General features: G+C 35.2%; 1 protein-coding gene and 1 pseudogene across 1 annotated transcript in view; one reads left to right on the top strand and one right to left on the bottom strand.

Annotated features, from left to right (window-relative positions):
• LOC141439356 (uncharacterized) overlaps window positions 1–20,624 on the bottom strand; it is a 1,011,003-nt gene that overhangs the window by 311,417 nt on the left and 678,962 nt on the right.
• Window positions 5,141–7,080, top strand: LOC141439148 (uncharacterized; annotated as a pseudogene).

The following is a 20,624-nucleotide window of genomic DNA, read 5'->3' as shown; positions in this document are numbered from 1 at the left end:
AAGCCAGGGCGGGTCGTTAGTAATTAATATAAAAAATACTTTCTTTTGAAGGTTTGAATCTATACCACACCTATCAAAACGGCTTGGAGGCCGAAACCTTATCCGGCACTCAGCCGACCATTACTTGCTTGGTCAACTCAAATATTGTGACGAGGGTCAAGACGAAGGACATAATTATAGCTGTTACTTAAAGAGAATGCGGAACAGTAGATAATATAATTACTTTAGTTGTAATAGATTGATGCCTTTGGTTATTGCAAATTAGTTAAAGTATTAGTGTTACTGACAGCGTTTGTTATTATAATTCTTTCGACAGAAACTAGTCCGTTATTGTATTTTATGAAACAATTGTATAATAGGGGTCAAAAAGGCGAGTGGTGAGGGTTAAGATGTGAGTATAGCGAGCATCGTAAGAAGACGCCACGAGCTTGGCGATATACTCGATATAATTAAACAAAACATGAGCTGATTGTTAAAAGATATAAGATTCATTGTGTTCTGATTTTGGTGTAATTAAAAAAAACTTCTTTTCCTAAGAACTAACTTTCCTTTCCTAACAACGTATCAGTAGTTTTATTGATAAATCCAAATTTATTTTCACAAAACTGTTTAAATTCTATTCTAGAAACTAACTAACTTTAACAAACCAACCGAACGCGTATGACACATTAAATCATTCCACGGCGAGCTGCCAAACAATAAATATCATACATCGTAGAATAATTAGACGCGTCAGCCCCTAACTTTGAACATAAAGGGGTAAGCGAGTTAGCAATGCTTCGTTAGCTAAAGCTAAAGGATCTAGGCCAAAGGCCACTATCAAAGCTCATTAGTAATGCACTGGGTCTGTCAGATCACAGGGATGCTTTTGGTGCTTTAAAGTTTCTGGTTAAAAGTAACTCACTGTACTTTAAAAAGGACAAATCGATTGTAATAATAGTTCCTGAATGCACTATATGAAGTACAAATTATTTTGTGAATAAAAAACTTTTTGGTCAAAAAATGTAGTTAGCAAAGTGCACGCGCGAGTGTTAGGTGACATACAAAATGTTTATTTACAAAATTGTGTACCACATAAAAAAGGTAAAGTGTAGTCAAAATCAAGCAAGCCTATCACAATCTCTATTATTACAAGCTTTTATTTAGTTTCACCTGTCCCGTTGTCTGTGGATTGACTTGAAATTTAGTATAATTATGTAAATTGCGTGACAATACAATAAACTGGTAGTGCCATCCTGGTAGTCCGGCCAGGATTGTGTCCACAGGACGGAACTCTTCAACGGTTAATGGCATCGACTTGAAATTTGGTATGCAAATGTAGTTTGGGTGACACGCAAGTAAAGTCAACAAAAAGAAGAGGCAGCAAAAAAGCTTGTATTAAAAATGTTTTTTTTACCAAAAACTTATTTCTATTGTATTTTATTGCGAACAAGAAAGTAAAGTAGACGACCAGATTGCCTAGTGGTTAGAGAACTTGACTACGAAGCTTGAGGTCCCGGGTTCGATTCCCGTGTCGGGGCAGATATTTGTATGAAAAATACCAATGTTTGTTCTCGGGTCTTGGGTGTTTAATATGTATTTAAGTATGTATCTATATAATTATATTTATCCGTTGCTAAGTACCCATAACACAAGCTTTGCTAAGCTTACTTTGGGACTAGGTCAATTGGTGTGAATTGTCTCGTGATAATTATATTTATTTTATTAATTTAAAGCAAACAAAAAACACTGATAACTTTAAGTGACTAAAAGGCCTGGCCATTTTTTTTATTTTATTAATAAGCTAATAAAATTACTTTTTTAAAACGTATGTGTTGCTCTTTGTTTATTGGCCCCTTTTAATTACTCAAACTACTACAGCACCAATAAATACTAACTAGATGCAGGGTCATTAACCTAATTAATTTCTACAAAATACCAAACAGTAGCAAAACAGCAAACACTAAATGCATACAGGTCATTAGGAAACCCGCGCCAGCACCCAACCCGGGACGTCCATTAAGAAGGCATTATATGCAAATTAAATTGTTCTTTGTGAAGCACAATTAGATTTGTTCTTGGTGGCCGATTTGAATTTGCCGTTACAATGCACATTTTAGAGTGGGAGTTAATTGACGATTAAATATAAACCTTCTCAAAAAAAAAAAAAAAACTATAAGTAAACTGAGAAGGGCTCTTTTCCAAGTGACTTTTTTTATACTGCCAACGCCTTCAGAAAAACCACAACAATAATTACCATGAAGAATTTGCCGCAAGAATCTATGCAGTAAGTTTTTTTTTTTAGAAAGAAAGAAAGAAAATACATTTATTCACAACACAAGACAACAAAATTATTAGGTACAAAAAAAACAACACAAAGGTATGTGTCATTGCGGTTGTGAATCGGACACTGGCTCAGCATAATGCTGAAGCGTTAAAAACACCCCAGCGCTGCTTTTCAGCCAGCACCGTCGGCAACCTCGGGCCGTTATAAAGACATACTACACACCATTAACTACATAAAACTACATAAATAAATAAATATTTTATTTATTATATTTATATTTTATTTAATTATTTTTAATCAAAATGGCATTACAATTCTGAAGATAAATGGGAATATTATTCTGTCATTCAATAAATTCATGATTTGATATGAGTTACGAATTTATCAGGGAGGATACAAACAACGTCTCACCGTAAACGCAATTATACCTTCTCCGTTCTGTGGTGGGTAAAAATAATTAAAATTTAAAGCTTTTACCGTTGCCTCAAGTGGTGAAGTTTAGTGAAACATACCTGAAACAAAAAGTAGAGCACAGTTAATATTAGTTATCTAATACCTTTAAACGTGCAATTCTTGTATAAATATATATAATATAATCAGAATCTCGGAAACGGCTCCAACATTTGGTACGTGGGGGTTTTCGGGGATGACAAATCGATCTCCTAGCTTGGTCTTATCTCTGGGAAAACGCTTATTATTGACTTTTAGCCCGAGCAAAGTTCGGTCGCCCAGGTACTTTATTTAAAAGATACAAACATAATATCACAAAACAATTGTGGAAGATTCGGGATGAATGTTCGGAGGGACGATCGGACGTTGTTAGTGTTGTGTGTCGGTGTGATAGGGTGACTAATAAAAGTGAACAAGTGCGGGTAGTTCGTGATACGAGTGCCGGCACTATTAGTGATCAAGTGCGGGTAGTTCGAAGAACTCGCGCTGCTATTCAGACTTGACATCCCACACTTCAGTCTACTCGTGACCACGGCAACTGTAACGTTGCCGAAACGTCGAGGTAAATATTACTTGTGTAATAATAGCGTGATAAGTCCCGTTTGTGGTATTTTGACTAATTGTGGAAGAATTCACACACAAATCAGTCAAACCGCTTTTACAAAGCAAACTAGGTATAGTTAGCAGGTAGATACTCGTACATGGTTAAATTTTGAACGGGTACAAAGGCAGTGTTTCCAGCCTAGTTCAGTTGATGTTCGAACTGACAGAATATCGTGGTAAGTACTTTGATGAAATAAAAGTAATAAAAAAAATACGAATTATATTTGTCTACGATTAGATTAGCTAGTAATACATGTTAAAAAAATGTAAATAAAAAATAAATTAAAAAAAAGTAACAAAAAATCGAGAAGATCGAAACCAGTCGGTCTGTTTCTGGCTTATAATCGTCAGCTAAACCATTTAAATTTTTGACGTTGTACCTACTTATATATCATGTTTTATGAGAACTTAATTAATATACTGATATTATACTAATGTTATAAATACACTTTAAAAATTAAATCTGCAAAAACTCACAAAGCCAATTATAAAACTAAATACAAACTTAACTAAAATTACAAAGTAAAAATGTCGTTCAGATGTTCTGCCATATTTAGTTTTAGTTTTGTAATTGTTTTTTTTATATTACTCAAGTAAATATATGTTTTCGGAATTACCTTATCAATACCACGCTGTACATAATTTAAATAGGTTTTAACAAGTCTTTCGGCAATGAAACTTTCATCATCATCATCATCATCGGCCTATCTTAGTCCACTGCTGGACATAGGCCTCTCCAGTTGCACGCCACTGAGCACGATCCTCGGCCAGTCTCATCCAGTTCTTGCCAGCTAACCTGCGAAGATCATCGCTCCACCCAGTCTGAGGGCGTCCTACGCCACGCTTGCCGATTCGCGGTCTCCACTCAAGAACTCGTTTGCCCCAGCGGTTATCGGTTGTTCGACTGATAATGAAATTTTATTTCTCAATAATGCATTTTTTTATAATTCATGTTTAAATAAAACACAAAGGCTTTATATCGTTGTTAAGAATAACCTGGTCGCGTATAGAATTAACATTTATGGCCGTAATAAAATAGCCCAATTTTTCGGGAACACAGTAAATGCGTCGGTTTGTCTGTTGCGACCGTTTATCAAATGGGATCCGTCAATTTATGGCATTATTAAGGTACACTATTCATCCTTTGATATGGACGGAGCAGAATTATAAAAAGATGTTATTTAATTTTATAGTTAATGCTATTGAATTATTTGTATAAATATTAGATCATAGTTTAAAAAACGTTTGAAGCAAGAAATAAATCCAAAGCACGTAGTCGTTGTCGCTACTTTTAGTATCTGACAGTTTTGCCGCATTTCTGACATTTAAATCGAAGACTCTACAGCGAGTATTTTTGTTATAATATAACCACATATAGTTGATAATAGTTAGTAAATAGTTATTTGTGTCACAAGGGAGCAAAATGGTGTATTTACGGCGAGGGCGTACATTGAATACAGAATGTACCGAAGGATTCTATAATAGAATCCTGAGCGTAATGAGGGATTCAAGTGTTAACGCCCAAGATGAAAATAATTCTGCTCCCGAGTGGCTCATACTACTTTTCACACCGAGCATTAAGAAACTTGAAAAAAATTTTTTTTAAATAGAATTAAAAACAACCAGCATAGAAATTGACAACATTTCATTTTATAAACACTTCAAAATGAATATATGATTCAAAAGCATATTGCCCCCTGAACACTATACGATATTTATAAAAAAAATATATAGCTTAATAAAATAGTTAAAAAATAAATAAAAACATGGTCTAATTTTACCCATTCTACGAAATAGTTAACGGATAGCCTTTACCTTATGTTACAGAAAAAAAAACTCTGCTGTCACAAATTTGAATTTGACATTGACGTAAATTGTTTACTATCGATGTTAACGACTGTAACATAACGAAGTAAAATAAATTTAAGATTCTATATTATAGGGATTTATTGCCTACTATGGAGAAACCCGCATGGATTGACGAGGTGTATATTCCTCCTAAGTACACCAAGTATTGTTTCGTGCCAAGTTGTAACAATGACTCTTTGAAGAAACCGGACAAACATTTCTTCCATGTACCGTATAAAAATAAAGCGGAGTGGTGTCGAGCAGTAGGGAAAGAAGTAATTCCAAAGAGACCACTAGTCATCTGTGAAGACCACCTTGATGTAAGTTTTCGTATTGACTTGATAAGACATTGTCACTTTTACCTGTTTATTAAATACACTTATTCTTCAGCACAAAGATAATATAGTTATGTATTTTTGAATTTACAGTTGGAGTATGACTTGGAAAATTACGAGTCATGGATAATTTCTAAAGGTAATGCCAAACTGAGGCCTACTGTGCCGGTTTTTAAAAAAAATATCGAAACCTACAGAAACTATAACTCAAGATAAACCAGGCTCATCAAGAGTGTCAAAAAATAAACGTGACAGACCTTTTTTTGAAGATGAACCAGAACCATCAAGAGCGACAAAAGAAAAATGTATAGAACCCTTTTTTGAAGCCAAGTCAGTAATGTGCAAACCAAAAACTGCTATAATATCTACACAAATAAGTCCTGATCCGCGAGACTGTGCTATTCAATGTAATATTTTACCCATGAGAACAAAAGCAGCAGACACCCATGAGGCAAGCGTTGCATCTGTGCCTGCCGTTAAGGGTAGTACATCCGAAGTGTCTGAATCAGAAGCAAGTTATGAACAATCCACTATGACTAGTTCTGCGACACACCCTATAATTTTAAATGGTAGATTGTTTATGTTGAATCTTATAGAAAAAAAGCCTTTCCAATATATTGGAATACCCAAGAAGTTATATTGGGTTATAGACTGTTTATGTAATGCACACAAGGATATTACAAAGCTAGATTGTATTATTACATTATATAAAATAAAAAGCAATGACACATTTATAAGAATAGGAGATTTGTTTCAAATCTCACAAACTACTTTGTGGCGTAGGTTTGAAAAAACACTTGCTGTATTGACAGCTTTTTTCAAGCAATTTATTGAATGGCCTAGTGCTAGAGAAATAAAACTTAATTTGCCAGGTGCCTTTACCACTAGTGTAGAGTATGCCAATATTCAAGCCATCATTGATGCCTTTGAAATTGAAATTGAAAAGCCATCAGATCCATCCAACCAATCCTATACATGGTCTCAATATAAAAATTGTAATACAGTTAAATACTTAATTAGTGCAACCCCTGATGGTTTAATTAATTTCATATCAAAGGGGTATGGTGGAAGAATATCAGATGTGTGTTTAGTAGAAGTATGTGGATTTTTGGATGTCATTCCACCTGGCTCATGTATACTATCTGATCGAGGCTTTAAACACTTGGAAACAATCTTGAACAAACAGTCAGTTAAGCTACTACGCCCCCCAAGTGTGTTCAGTGACAAAAAAATGTCTAAAGATGAAGTGATTCAGGCAAAACTCATAGCCAGCTTAGGGTTCACATTGAGCGAGTTATTAGGAGAGTGAGGGTCTTTAAGTTCCTTAAGCCTCACTCTGTAGTCAATAATAAATGTACAGCCTATTTAGATAATGCCGTGCTAATTGCTTGTGGTGCAATAAATATACAGTCTCCAATAATAAAAAGGGAATAAATAAATGAATTTATTACACATGTTTTGATGTTTTTATTTGCCTAACACTGATAAAACGAGGGTTCATTGGGGTTGTATATAGCTCCTGTAGTAAAGCGAGTGGTTAGTCAAAATTAACCCTTTAAACGCCAAAAAACTATTAATCGGTTGTGTGCCGTCATGCCAAATATAATGAAATAGATTTATGACTGAAGTGAAACTATGTTTTGGATTTGACTTTAACCCTTTGAACGCCAAAAACCACCTAGTAAATTTAAAAATGGAAAAAGAAAACAATATCATTTTACTATTAACAACAAGTAATTTATTTGTTTAATGCACAACAAGCCACAACTTTAGGAAATATTATTTATTTCCACATGTCTTCTGCTGCCTGAACTATATTGTCTACATATGTTTTATCATAGTCTATGAAATATTTATGTATGACCTGGTTGTGTTCAAAATCCGGGTCGGCAACGCTAAAAAGACCTTTTGTCATCTTTGTAGCATGCATTTGCAACATAATTTGTGCCTTGTGTTTTTCTGCTATCATACCATTTATGATATAATTTTTCATTGTTTTTTTTGCTAATTGGACATTTCACTTCAATCACAAATTCATCAGACAGTCCATCAGGAGATGCACCCATTATTGGTGAGATCAATATAAACCCACATTTTTTTATAGGTGTTTTAATTCTGTTTCCAACTGCTTTATAACCTGGAACAAAACAAAGGTTAAGGCTTGTTATAAATTATTAAAAATCTTACTTATATTCAATATTCAGACCAATATTTTAAAGATACCTTGTTTTCCAAATATTTGCCTCTTTTTATTGCAGCGGTTTCAGGGACCTTATAGCCTCCTAAAATCATCTTGACTAAAGCACCATCAGAAGTCTTACAGCGTGAAGCTTCATAAATTTTTGAAGCTGTTATACGAGCTCTCCGCAAATTGTGCCAGAGCTTGCTACTTGCTTGCTCCACTGTGTTTTTCTGTATTTCATTGATCTTTTCTGCAGTCATTATTTCTTCACAGAATGTTTTAAATTGCTCAAAGGTAAAATCAGTACCATTTTCTATACTGCATTTTATTGCTAAATTAAAAACAGTCAGATCACCTAGTGTACCTAGTTTTTCTTCAGAGTAGTTCATTATCAATACATCACTGATTTCCTCTTCTTGCATTCATTAATAAAATCATCTTTGGTGAATAGTGGAACTGGTTCAGCCATCAAATTTTTCTTTTCGTCAGATCACGGGCCAAAATATACTTGCCTTTTGTAACCATGTCTGAAAGTCTTGGTTTAGCCCAGTAACATTTAACAGAGGCTCTTCAGACCTTTTTATTAGCCACATGAAAAAACAAATCGCGTGTTTACATCCTCCTTCGGAAGCAGCACAATCCTCACATTTTATTTCATCCATTTTTTCCTCATTCTCGCAAATGGTCGCCGTGACCGTATACATTTTTGTTCTGACTCTATGTTCGGGGGTAACACGGCATTGAACTTTACATTTTCCATCTTGTCTTTTGACAGCTACGTATCCTATAGCACTTTCAACGTATGCGTCCCTTGTTGAATGCAAAATTTTAGCACCACGAATTTCAGCAGCATTGAATGATTCATTGTTACACATGTACTGCATCAGCATAAAATGATCTACATTTGGTAGATTTGTGCTGTTTGCAGCACTATAGCCGTCGGGAATCCTCATATCGGTACTTAGTCCTTTTTCGGCGCCAAATAGTCAATGTTTGTTTTTATCGTCCGTCGGTATCCGTGTAAATGCAAGGTGTCGTATTTATATAAGTAATGCAGTATCGGTATCCCTTATCACAGCCAAATTCGTCGATAAAATCGTTTCTTTTAACAAATAGTACAATTTAAACAAACAACACACCACAGACCTACTCCAGTGACAGTGGCAAAGTCAGATGTCGGTCAATGTCAGATCACTTTTTTTTCTAATCGTGGTAAGATAAAGGTGATGAGGCTATTCCTACGTAGAATTGGAGTTACGCCCTTTTAGAATAAGTAAATATTGAAAAATTAATAACAAATTAAATACGAAACCTAGAGAAATAAATAAACTATCAGCGTATTTGTCTTTTTAAACCAAATACACAGAACCAATAAAATTTAGGGCTCAAAAATATGAAATGTTGTCAATTGGCGTGGCTTTACAATTATCGACTTAAAAAAATGGCATTTGCAATAAAACACTTAGAAAAGCCTTGAACAGAAAAGTTGCACTTTGCTCCCTCTCGACAGGGAGGAAAAGTTACTTTTCTGAAGGAGAGGTGTGAAAAAGTATTTTTATGATTATCCTTTTATTTTATTAAAAAATCGAAAAATGAAAGTGAAAACTAATCGTTTCAAAAACTGGGACATTTCATATTATATCGTGCCCTTTGCTAGGACTGGTGTATATGTGAAGCACGCGTCAACGACGAAAAACTATGTTCGATTAATAGCACCAGCTCCATTTTTTTTTGAGTGAGTTTTAGTTTTGATATATTTAGAGCAAACGAAACGCAGATCGTTTTCAATCATTCTACTCCGAAAGATGATTCACACATAATACCATTACACCATTATTATTCGTAAAATGATCCTTTGTGGATGCAGTGTCCACATTTGGATACAGTGGGTGTCCGACACGACACAATATTTATTTATTGACAATTAAGAATAATGAAATAGATAATGCGCTAAATTAAAAAAAAATACACTAGACTTAAAAAACTTTCATAAAATAAAAGTAAAACAAATTACTTAAAAAATACCCCTTAGGTAGGTCCCGAAGATGCTGGCGGCGTTCAAGCTAATTCTTTGTCCGAGGAAGCTCTTCGGTCACCTGTAACGTCTACTAACCTTTTAAAAATTCCTTTAAAAAGTCTGTAAATTAATATTTGTTAGTTCCAAAGTGTCCAAACATTCGGACATCCACACTGGCAATCTGTCATCAGTCATTCGTGAACGTTAATACCTGTGTTAACCATTGAGTGATATATTTACGAACAATTTATCGGTCTATTGAGTACAATCATTGCAACCGAAATCATTAAGGTAGTCAAACACATAAAGCAATATTTGCTTACAAATTTCAATTTTTATTATTTAATCTTTGATTTTTTTTCGTCTTCAAGTCCAAACACTCCCGATTTTATTATTAACAAGTATAATATCTCAAAAATCGCTGAATAAAGCTAGCTTTCTATACATAAGAAAAAATTGTGTTTAGATAAGTCCATCCGTTCGAGAGCTACGATGCTAATACGCTCTGTATTTCACGTCGAGGATTACATCCAACAAAGTAAGAAACTTTTTCCCTCTTCAAGCTAAGTTTATACGAGGTTTATACAGATAAACCAAGCCACGAATACATTGTGATTTTATGATAATACCGTTTCATAAAATAGTGTACAGAACATTTATCGATTTGCATAATTCCAATCAAGATTTTATGATAATTGATACGAGATTCAATGCAAACAACCTGTCAATCAGTCTCAATTCTTAAACTTAAGTCTTAAACGTAAAATAAAATAAGTACAAGCTTAAACAAGATTAAAAATCAAAATCCTACAACTTATTTGATACGCAACATAAAAAGAAAACAAAAACGAATTGGATTCTAAATAAAAACAGTTAAATGGGACACACGTGTGCATCTTTGGTCGCCATATTTGGGAGGCCATTTTAAAACGGCCCTTGGCCTTAAATGGCGGCTGGATTGGTGTCAAGCTGGATTCGACCCTGATTCTTTACAGCTATGACTTTAACTTGTAGGAAATGGAATGTCAAACTGTCATATTATTATGATTTGATGGTTTTGATACTTTTAATATTAATTCGATTCGGGTTTACATATGTCTATGTACTAAATTGACGTTACAGTTTTATTAAAGATAATCCAAAATAAATGAGTGAAAATTCTTGATTTATTTCTGATTATTTTCGTAGAGTATCAAAGGTTAAAAACGCAGTTCTTATTTTAACTTAACTGTCCACAAAAGTTGAACATTTACCAGTAAAATTTTATCACTTTTAACTTTACAGTTTACCCATGTATAGGAAAGCAAGAAAGCGTTAGTTAGTTGCATCTCTCTTATTTAGTTAGAAAGAGACACACTAAGCTATTAGTTATTACGAGTGTAGAATACTATAATTGCAATACAATGATAAAGCCGTTCAAAATGCAATAGGCGCTTGAAAACTGCATCTAGGAGATAAAGATGCGATAAAAGGTCTGTCTGTATACTGCGTTTACGATCGAGCAAAGGCTTATTTGTTTTGAACGCAAGGCACAAGCGGTGGCGGTAAAGTAACGTCATAAACTCATTGTTAAAGTGAATAAGCTATTTTTCAAATATATACACGTCAAAACCGTTGAAACAAATGAGTTGCAAGATGCTTGATAAACTATGATTGCTCAACCTTAACAGGTAAGGTATTCGATTGATTGGAGGCTGATTTGAGTCGTTACTATGTCACGTTCTTATTATTTCTGCTACAAACGGAAAAAAAGAATAAACGCGTAATTAGTAAACGTTCATCTCAAGTTAAGATTTAGTCTTGAAAAAGCTTTTGAAATACACCGGTAGTACAAATGCAGAACAAAAATACTTAAACATTTTCACATTAACAATTGTTGAGAGTGCATTGTTTGAATCATAACTGCTGTTTAACAAAAATATAATTAATAAAAAAAACAATACAAGTGTCACATAAATTAATAGTGGACATCGCGGTTGGCTTTTCATCGAGCTCTCGTTGACAAACCACGAACTGATTCAAAACTTGTCAGGCATACCTCAACAGAACTATTAATACGTTGAACACATGCCTGTTTATATACAAAACTGTATTGTTAAGTATAACTTAGTCGTTTTTGCCACGCCATTTGCTTTTGAATCAAGTCTCTTGTAACTTGTCCCGCGCTACGATGCGCCTTAATAGTATTTTTACGACGCCATTGTAGTAGCGACCTAGGTGCGTACGCGCAGCTGATGCCACAGCGTCGCAAACATTTGTTTAGCCAGTTATTGTTCTCTACTCTTGTTTGTCAATGAAGTTGCAAGGTTTGTATGAATTTGTAAATTTGCTTAGAGCTCTACAGGCTATACAAGATCTGAGATATTAAATGATATTATAACGGATAACTCACGTGTTAAATCAAGTTTAGCTCGACATGTTTCGGGCTGATTAGTCCTTTTTCATAGGAGCAACGCGACTCGGCGGCTGCCGCAACATGCGCACTGCGCGCCACCGCTCTGCTCGCGCGACTACCCGACGAAACTAACACCGGCTCACAACTACCCGCATTTTCATCGTCATTTTTATTGTCACTGTCAAATGTACCGATTTTGACGTGAGTTATCCGTTACAATGTCATTTAATATGAGTGAGTCTCACGGATGTTTGAGATCTGACACGTTAAGGTGGACAACGAGCTGTGATCCTCTTGTAGTGTTGTCATCGAACTAACCGTCCTAACTATTCAGTGTTTACATTTAAAACGCCAATTTAATGCCGCCTCCACATGCTTGGCAAACAACGGCAAACAGCGAACACCAAACGACGAACACGAACGCGTGGTTAGGTGTTCGCCTGTGTTTGCCTGTTTTTGTTCGTGTTTGCCAGTGATCGGCGTCGCTGTCGGTTTTTGTACACAAATCAAAGTGTATTCGACTAACGTGTTTGCGATGTATCGAAACTTTACACGATTTTCGTGAATTTTGATCATCCACCAACGTCTTGGTTTCCTACTTTTTCGTTTAATTTTATTTTGCTTTCTTTTGAAATAAAAATAGGTCAGCCCGATAGTAATCGCTGCCACAACAAGCTCGTCGTCCGCCATGTTTGCCATTGTTTGGCATATACTCGCCAAGCCTGGGGATGCCGTGTTTGTGTTGGGTGATTGTGCTCAGTGTTTGGCAAGTGTTTGGTATTTGTGGCAAACACCAAGCATGTGGAGGCGGCATAAGACAAGTCAAATAAAGATTTAGATGGGGATTAGGAAAAACTTAAGTAAAATTAAATATATCAAATTTTTTTTAACTCTGATTTCATGTAGAAAGTAGGAAGGAATTATGATTATTTTTCGGATGGGTTGGTTGAGGTCGATGTGGTGCACACGGTAGTTTCGGAATCCTTCCGGCAAATAAAAAAAACCGTTAAAAAAACTTACGGTTTCGTATAACGTCTGTTAATAAAAACAACGAAAAAAGTAGATCTTCAGCATCCAAATAAGACGATCTTACAAAATGTTAGTTATGCAAACATTTACAAACTTCAACACAGTATTCTTACAAACAAGTTCTAATGAAGGGCCGGCAATTTTGCTAAGCAACCTTGACCCTTCGTTGAGGACCGCGCTAAACTGGATTCACGATTGACTAATTAGCAAAGCAACAAAAACGTGCTAAAAGAAATAACTTCAAAAGAACATTTAATAAAAGGGACGAAACATGCTTCACAAGGACATCGTTAATGAAGTAAATTATGAAAAACCAGAAGAGGGCTACGTTGGAAATTTTGGTTCCAAATTATTTAAAATAAATTTTGATTAGTTTACTTTATTGATTCTGAAAGCAATGATAATGATATTTCCATAGAACTTTTAGTATGCATGAGTATACAAGTGAGGTCATTAAGGTAGGCTAGGACAAGGAGTGGTGGGATAAGGCCGGGTCAAACCAAACTGACAGTCAGCCGCCGAATGTGAGCAGGCTTACTGTGATAACGTATTGTCGGTTAGATGTGAATGAAAAACTGAATATGTATGGAAATACAATAAACTGCGTAACTTGAAAATACAAACTGAAATATAGATGCACAGAAAAACCATAAAAATAAGACCAGCACTTTCAGCAGCTTTTTGCAGTTTGTATTTTCAATTTGGGTTTTACGGGATGAAAAAATACAAAAAGATTCCAAAAAAACAATCTTAAACTGCGTAACGTCGGCGGCTGACGTTCAGTTTGGTTTGAAAACGGCCTTGTTAGTTCTGACTGCTTTAGATTGTTGTTGACTAACAAGTTGTCAACGTGGACTATATTATACATACTCGTACATTGTAATTACCCAAAAATATTTTTCTCCAGTGATTGCATTTTCTTTCGCATTTTACTTTTTACTTTATCGTGTGTCTCATTTCTATTTTACCATAATTTCTGGCAACTTTTGTCACCATCGGGATTTTCACAAATAGATTGCTTTCTCAATTTGTGTAAATGAAGGTATTTGCGAGCGAATTTCTGAATAAGCTATTGAACTGAATTAAGTCCGGAACCAATAACTCTTGAACTCTTCTTTTTAAAACAGTGACCGCAACTTTGTAAAACTTTGGGAATTAAAGCAAAACTGTTCCGTACTGAACTATTAATATCAAGGAATATGTGTAGGTATTTGACTTTATTTCATATTTTTATACTGGGACTCAGGAGGATAGTGTACCCTCCTGGGTCCCCCGGTCCTCACTTGAGGACATAATTTTTTTTTTTTTTTTTAACTTTACTTGATTAATGTTCGCTTCAAATTATGAAAACAGAAACTTTACGACGGGTCTCAGGAGGCTACACTACAAAAAATGTATTTTAGACTACCGAACCAAAACAATCATTTAACATCTGTTAGCGTAGTAAACGGTTGTGTTGCTTTGATGATGAACTCCGGTTGAGTTCGAAACGGTCAGCATTTTGTGGTGGCAGTGATCTGGTGATAGTTGGGTTTTTGTGAGGTGTGTGTCAGTGTAGAAGCTGAATGAACACACTTTTGTTGCATAGACATAACGTCGCGGTTGAGGAATTGTTTAAACAAATGTTTCACCAAACAATTATCAATTTCACTTGAAATTCCGAAAAAAATTGCGTTGTAACTTGGAACCCCTAAATCAACCCCTTCTGGGGTCGGTAGCGACCCCTAATTGCCCCACACGTTTCTATTAAACACTCTTCACGCGATAATTCGCTATCCGTCGCGTGCGCTGGCCTCTGGCCAGAAGCGCAGTCTGTGTTTTATTGCATTCACCCGGCTATGCGCAACTGATGGAACTTCCAGTATTTTTGCAATACATTGGGAGTGTTGTCAGTATTCGCTGCGTGGTCAGAGTCTCGAGCGCGCGATGAACACTGAATCGTTGTAGTTGTCGTGGGATAAATAGGTTTATGGTGAAGGGTTGGATTTGTGGGTAGGTTTTTATTTAAAGTAACAGTGAAAATTATATTTGCTAATGAGTTGTCGCTATTGTCGCTGATTAAGTGACTAAATAAGAAACAAACAAGCTAAGATATGTGGTGCATAGGAGAAATTCGTGTCTGTACTCATGTCCAGTGGTGGTGTAGCGGTATAGCACGCAGCACGGAATGGTCAGGACCTGGGTTCGATTCCCAGCGCTGGTCTCTTTTTGTGGTTGTTCTGTGCATCCGTGTTTCAGTTTGTATTTTCGATGTGGATTTTACGGGACGACCGTAAAAGTAACAAAATTTGGAGTTTAAATAAAAAATACAAAAAGACTCCAAAAACCTATCTTGGTATTTGAATACTAATTACTATTGGCGATGGCCCGTAGCTAAGTGGTTAACTAGCTCCGGCTAAGCTAGCGGTGCCGGGTTCGATGTAGGGGCAGGCGCGTAAAGAAGTAGGCCTATCAATTGAATTTAAATTGTGAGATTTCACAAAAATTCCCGTGGGAATTCCCAAAAATAACATCTTGAATTTCAGAAACGCTGCATAAAAAACCTGCGACAAGGTTGTTATTTAGCGCGCTAAGGTTATAGTGGAAAAGTTAATACAGTCGTTATGTTTTCTTCATTTTTCTAATATAGAATATCGATAGAGTCTAGAAAATTATTCTAGATTATTTCATTGAGTTATTGGGTGAGTTTGACTCCCTTGGTTTTGCATCTGAATTCTGATATAGAAACAAACTAACCCAATTACAGAATTGTCCGGATTAATTTTTAAACTGCGTAAAAGTAGAACGATCTAATTATATATCCATAACCTGCACTACAGATACGTTGCATACTCCTAATGCTCTTTTAATGTGTAAAAAATGCAGCCAAGTCCCCCAAAACAAAATGTGCGTGCACCGTGAAATGGATACGTCAGGTTGTTCCCTCTCGCTCCCGCAAGCCCTGAGGGGCTGGGTTCCTTGTACAGGAAAAGTGGTAAATTAATATCCGACCCCAGGGTCCGTAGGGTCTTGAGGGACTTGGCCGTTGTTTTTCCTTGATTATATTTTGTTTGTTTGTGGCATGGACATTTGTAAGGGTAGAGGTTACTTGGTAGGAAAAAATGGTTAGCCTCGAATCATGTTTGTCCCAGTGCAGTGAAGATGGATGTCACTTCTGATTTTTCAGTTAATTTTAATATCTTATTTTAGCTAGTTGAGATGAGAGCGTTAAGAAGTATGATAGGAGTTAAACTGAGTGACAGGATAAGAAATAGTGAGATAAGGAAACGTTGTGGTCTGAAAGAAGATGTAGTGACAAAAATTGAGAAAGGTATGCTGAGATGGTTTGGCCATGTCGAGAGAATGAATGAAGAACGATTGACGAAAAAAGTGTATGAGGCGAGTGTGAATGAAAGTGTTGGAAGGGGTAGACCTAGGCGGACGTTTCGAGACCAAATCAGGGACGTCTTGAAAAAATGCCAGGTCAAGAGTACCCTAAACCGAAGAGCATGTATGAAGGGAATAATGAAAGTGGACGAAGCGAAACAAGTATGTAAGGATCGTAGCAAGTGGAAAGAAGTGGTCTCTGCCTACCCCTACGGGAAAGAGGCGTGATTATATGTATGTATTATTTTAGCTGTAGTGACCTTTCTTGAGCAAACCAGACGAAGATGTTTTTTCCTAATTAATTATGGGTATAAACAAGAGACAATCTTGGTAAACCCCACTCATGTATGCTTGTTTTAGTCTTTCTGACATTAGGTACTCTTGCAGGAAACAGATAGTTATAATTATAATACACAATTTCTTATAATACTTTAGATATTGTTCATGAGCTGGCGTGTCTGGTGTGAACATTTCCACTATGATGACATAGATTTTAAAACTTAATGGATAAGTGTTATTGGCCTTTTGTGATGTAACCATGTTGTATGTTCCTTGTATTACATTTATGGCTGTTGTTATCCTGAATATAAATAAATAAATAAATAGCCAGTCATTAAAAAATCTTGTATTTATTTTTCTAACAAATATGATCAGTTAATGAAACGATTTTTTTTACGCGATACAAAAGTTGCTTCTGTAGCTCAGTTTATGCTGAACTCAAACCAAATAAAATAAAAAAAAAATCTGCATAAACAAGGGTATAAATAGCATTAAACGTATCGTTTAATTAAAGTAGCCTGATTCAAACTCAAAAATTATAATTTCTAATATTGGTGGAGCTAGGAACAAATCTGTATCACAAGAAAATCATCTCGTTCATCATTCGCAGATTCAAAAAGAACAAAAAACCTTCGAAGGCATTTAACTATCCTTACGGTAAAATGAGTCTAGTTAGTTAAATGTTAACTACGGCTGCTAATGTCCGTCCAGGCCTCATTACCAGGCACTTAGTGCACTTAGCACGCTAGCAAGCCCTAGGCGCGATTACTCGGCAGATAACGTTAGAACAACGTTGTCTTAACTGATGTACTCGTACTTATACCATTGTGCAGGTAAATATTCGTTTTATGATGATGTATCTATATATTATAAACAGAACGACATTACGAAATCTATACCTCTACATTAATGTTATATATAACCTTCAATCCTTACTTATAATGTATGAATGTGAAAAAAACTCCGTCTTTCTATATGTTTACTTCTTCTCGCTTATATCGCTCGTGTATTTTCATTTTTGTAAGACGAAAAAAAAAACACAGTTTCTGTTACACAACTACAGTCGTGAGTACGACATTACATATAATGTTATTTATAAAATTATGTTTAACATTCCTAAAACGATAGACCACGGAATTCCTCGTTACAATGAGCTTAGCTCATAAAACGATGAAAGAAGCCGCCACAACGACTCACAAACACAAGGTCCCAAGTCTGAAGGAAGTGATAGCCAAAGTGAACTAAGTTTAATTTTACATAAGATTCGAGTAAAAGAATAGTGGCGATCCTAACAGACCCGCTTGTCAGGGCTAATGTGATCTATGTTGGATCAAAAACTACAAATCATTTAATTTACACAAAAGATCGTAGGTCTCGTTGACAAACTTGATACGTTTAATGCTACAATGTGGCTACAATACAACCCACACGCATTGTGATATATCGATGTTAGACAAAGTGAGGTATCGCTTTTGATAGGCGTATTTAGGATGAGATGGTGGTAAAAAAGGAGTAAAATCTTAATGCGTTTACAGCCCTGGCGAAACGCCCAGTTCAAATCCTTCGACTTGCAAGTAGAGAGCTGAAAAACTACAAAGAGGAGTTTACGATGTAGATAAACAATTTAATAGGAATTTTAAGAAATTATAACGGTATAAGAAGTTATGCTCCGAGAGCGAAGCCACGGGTGTATGTTAGTATGTAAGCAAAATTACTAACAGAGCAGTATAATATACTTAACTTTGTCAAAACAAGTCTAATTGTAATAAGAAAGACCGAAAGTAGCGTAAGTATGGCAGCCTTCAATTTAATTAAATATTAAGTTTTTAAATAGACATTTAGTGTAAATTAAACTTGTTTCTGATTTTTTTATTATTTTTCTCTTAATTCATGTGATTAAATTTTTGTAATTTAACTCACGCATTTAACTTAGCAATAGACGATCATTAGGAATAAAAATAAATGGTACGAACTTGGTAAGGTTAACTGGCAATAATCCCTTTACAGGATAAATTCGCCTTTGTACAAACATCTCTTTCTCTTGTGAACTGTTAATTTCATGTATTTTATGTACAAAGAGTTATACAACACAAAACTTCAATTAAGATGAAGCCATATTTAGATTGATACTTGATGTGTATCTATATTGTAAGCCATGAATCACCAAAAGCAACAGCTGTTGTAGCCGTCCTGTTTGACGGCGGTTTTATGGGATTGGAAGTTTTTAATGGAACACGTCATAATGGATAATTTACTGCAGATTGGCCGATTTACCGACGCCGCTATCATCTCACTACGGAGGTGTATGGGAAACCAGTGTTCAGAAGCTTCAAAATGTAACAAAACATGCTCGAGAGTAAAAATACTGTACGATATTATTGAAGCAAATGTGAATGTACAAAGATTATGTTTTCAAATGTAACAAAAATGCTCGAGAGTAAAAATACTGTACGATAGAAGCAAATGTGAATTCATTTATCCTTTCTACAGAAGTAATAATTTACTGAAGATTGGCCGAATTACCAGCACCGCTATCACCTCACTCCGGAGGCATATGGAAAGTAGTGGTCAGAAGCTTCAAAGTGTAACAAAATATGCTCGAGAGTAAAAATACTGTACGATACTGTTGAAGTAAATGTAAATTCATGCAAAATTATCCTTTCTTAATGTTTTGTTGTACAGAAGTAATAATTTACTGCAGATTGGCCGAATTACCAGCACCGCTATCACCTCACTCCGGAGGCATATGGAAACTAGGGATCAGAAGCTTCAAAGTGTAACAAAATATGCTCGAGAGTAAAAATACTGTACGATACTGTTGATGTAAATGTAAATTTTCATGCAAAATTATTCCTTCTCAGTATTTTTTCGTACAAAAACAGCTGTTTATTTTATTTCTCTGAAAGTTTCAATTTAACTATGACCCAGCTGTGACCGATGAAGCCACAAACTTTTTATTTTATCTAACACAAACTTTAAAAAGAAAAAAAGACTTGTATTATTAACTATAACGTTGTAATTATTTGACACAAGAGTAGCGGATCTGTGACAGCTATCACACTGGAGAACAGGTCGTATTTTTTACATAAAAACATATTAAAATGAGTTTACTAGAACCTCAACTAACTGCTTTGTATGTCCGTGGTTATATTTTGCAATCAGTAAATTTATTGTAAAATACGCACCGTAAGACTAAATGAAGTCTTTATCTTCCAATGTAACAAGGAACAAAGACCAATGTATGTCAAACCGTTTAGTAACAAGCAATGTTTTGTCGTAAACGACCATTTTACCACAGAGTGGGCGTTAAGATTCAACGGACATACACGTACAGTCAGCAACAAAAATTTACTAATCAAAACGCAGTACTCAAGTTTTTTGGAAGTTTTTGGGTATCAAGTAGCATTTGACATAATTGTTCTAATGCGAAGAAGGTTTTTATAAATGAGTGTTTTTCCACGCATTGATATATTTATTTATAATTTTAATAGGGTTTTGGGTATTTACGAGTACTATTGTATTTATCATTCATTCACAAGATTTAGAACGCAACTCCGTGTGTATTAATACGTGAAATACGTATATCGCTATCCCGGGGGTACCATGCAATTTTTTAGATAAAAAATATCCTAGGGATATAAACTATCTGCATACTAAATTTCATTTAAATCGGCTCAGCGGTTTGAGCGTGATGAAGTAAAAAACAGGCAGACATATTTCCGCATTTATAACATTTATTAAGTAAGGATTTTGCTCTAAGCAATTGAAAAAAATATCTGAACAAAACCATTAGTGAACTTTTAGATTTATCTATTAATAACTACACTTTGTGTGTTTGTAGGTAAGCGGTAACC

This window comes from Choristoneura fumiferana, chromosome 20 (assembly GCF_025370935.1).
Source record: "Choristoneura fumiferana chromosome 20, NRCan_CFum_1, whole genome shotgun sequence".
Taxonomy (NCBI): domain Eukaryota; kingdom Metazoa; phylum Arthropoda; class Insecta; order Lepidoptera; family Tortricidae; genus Choristoneura; species Choristoneura fumiferana.
The sequence above is the reverse complement of the archived record's forward strand: the minus strand, read 5'-3'. Positions and strand labels throughout refer to the sequence as shown.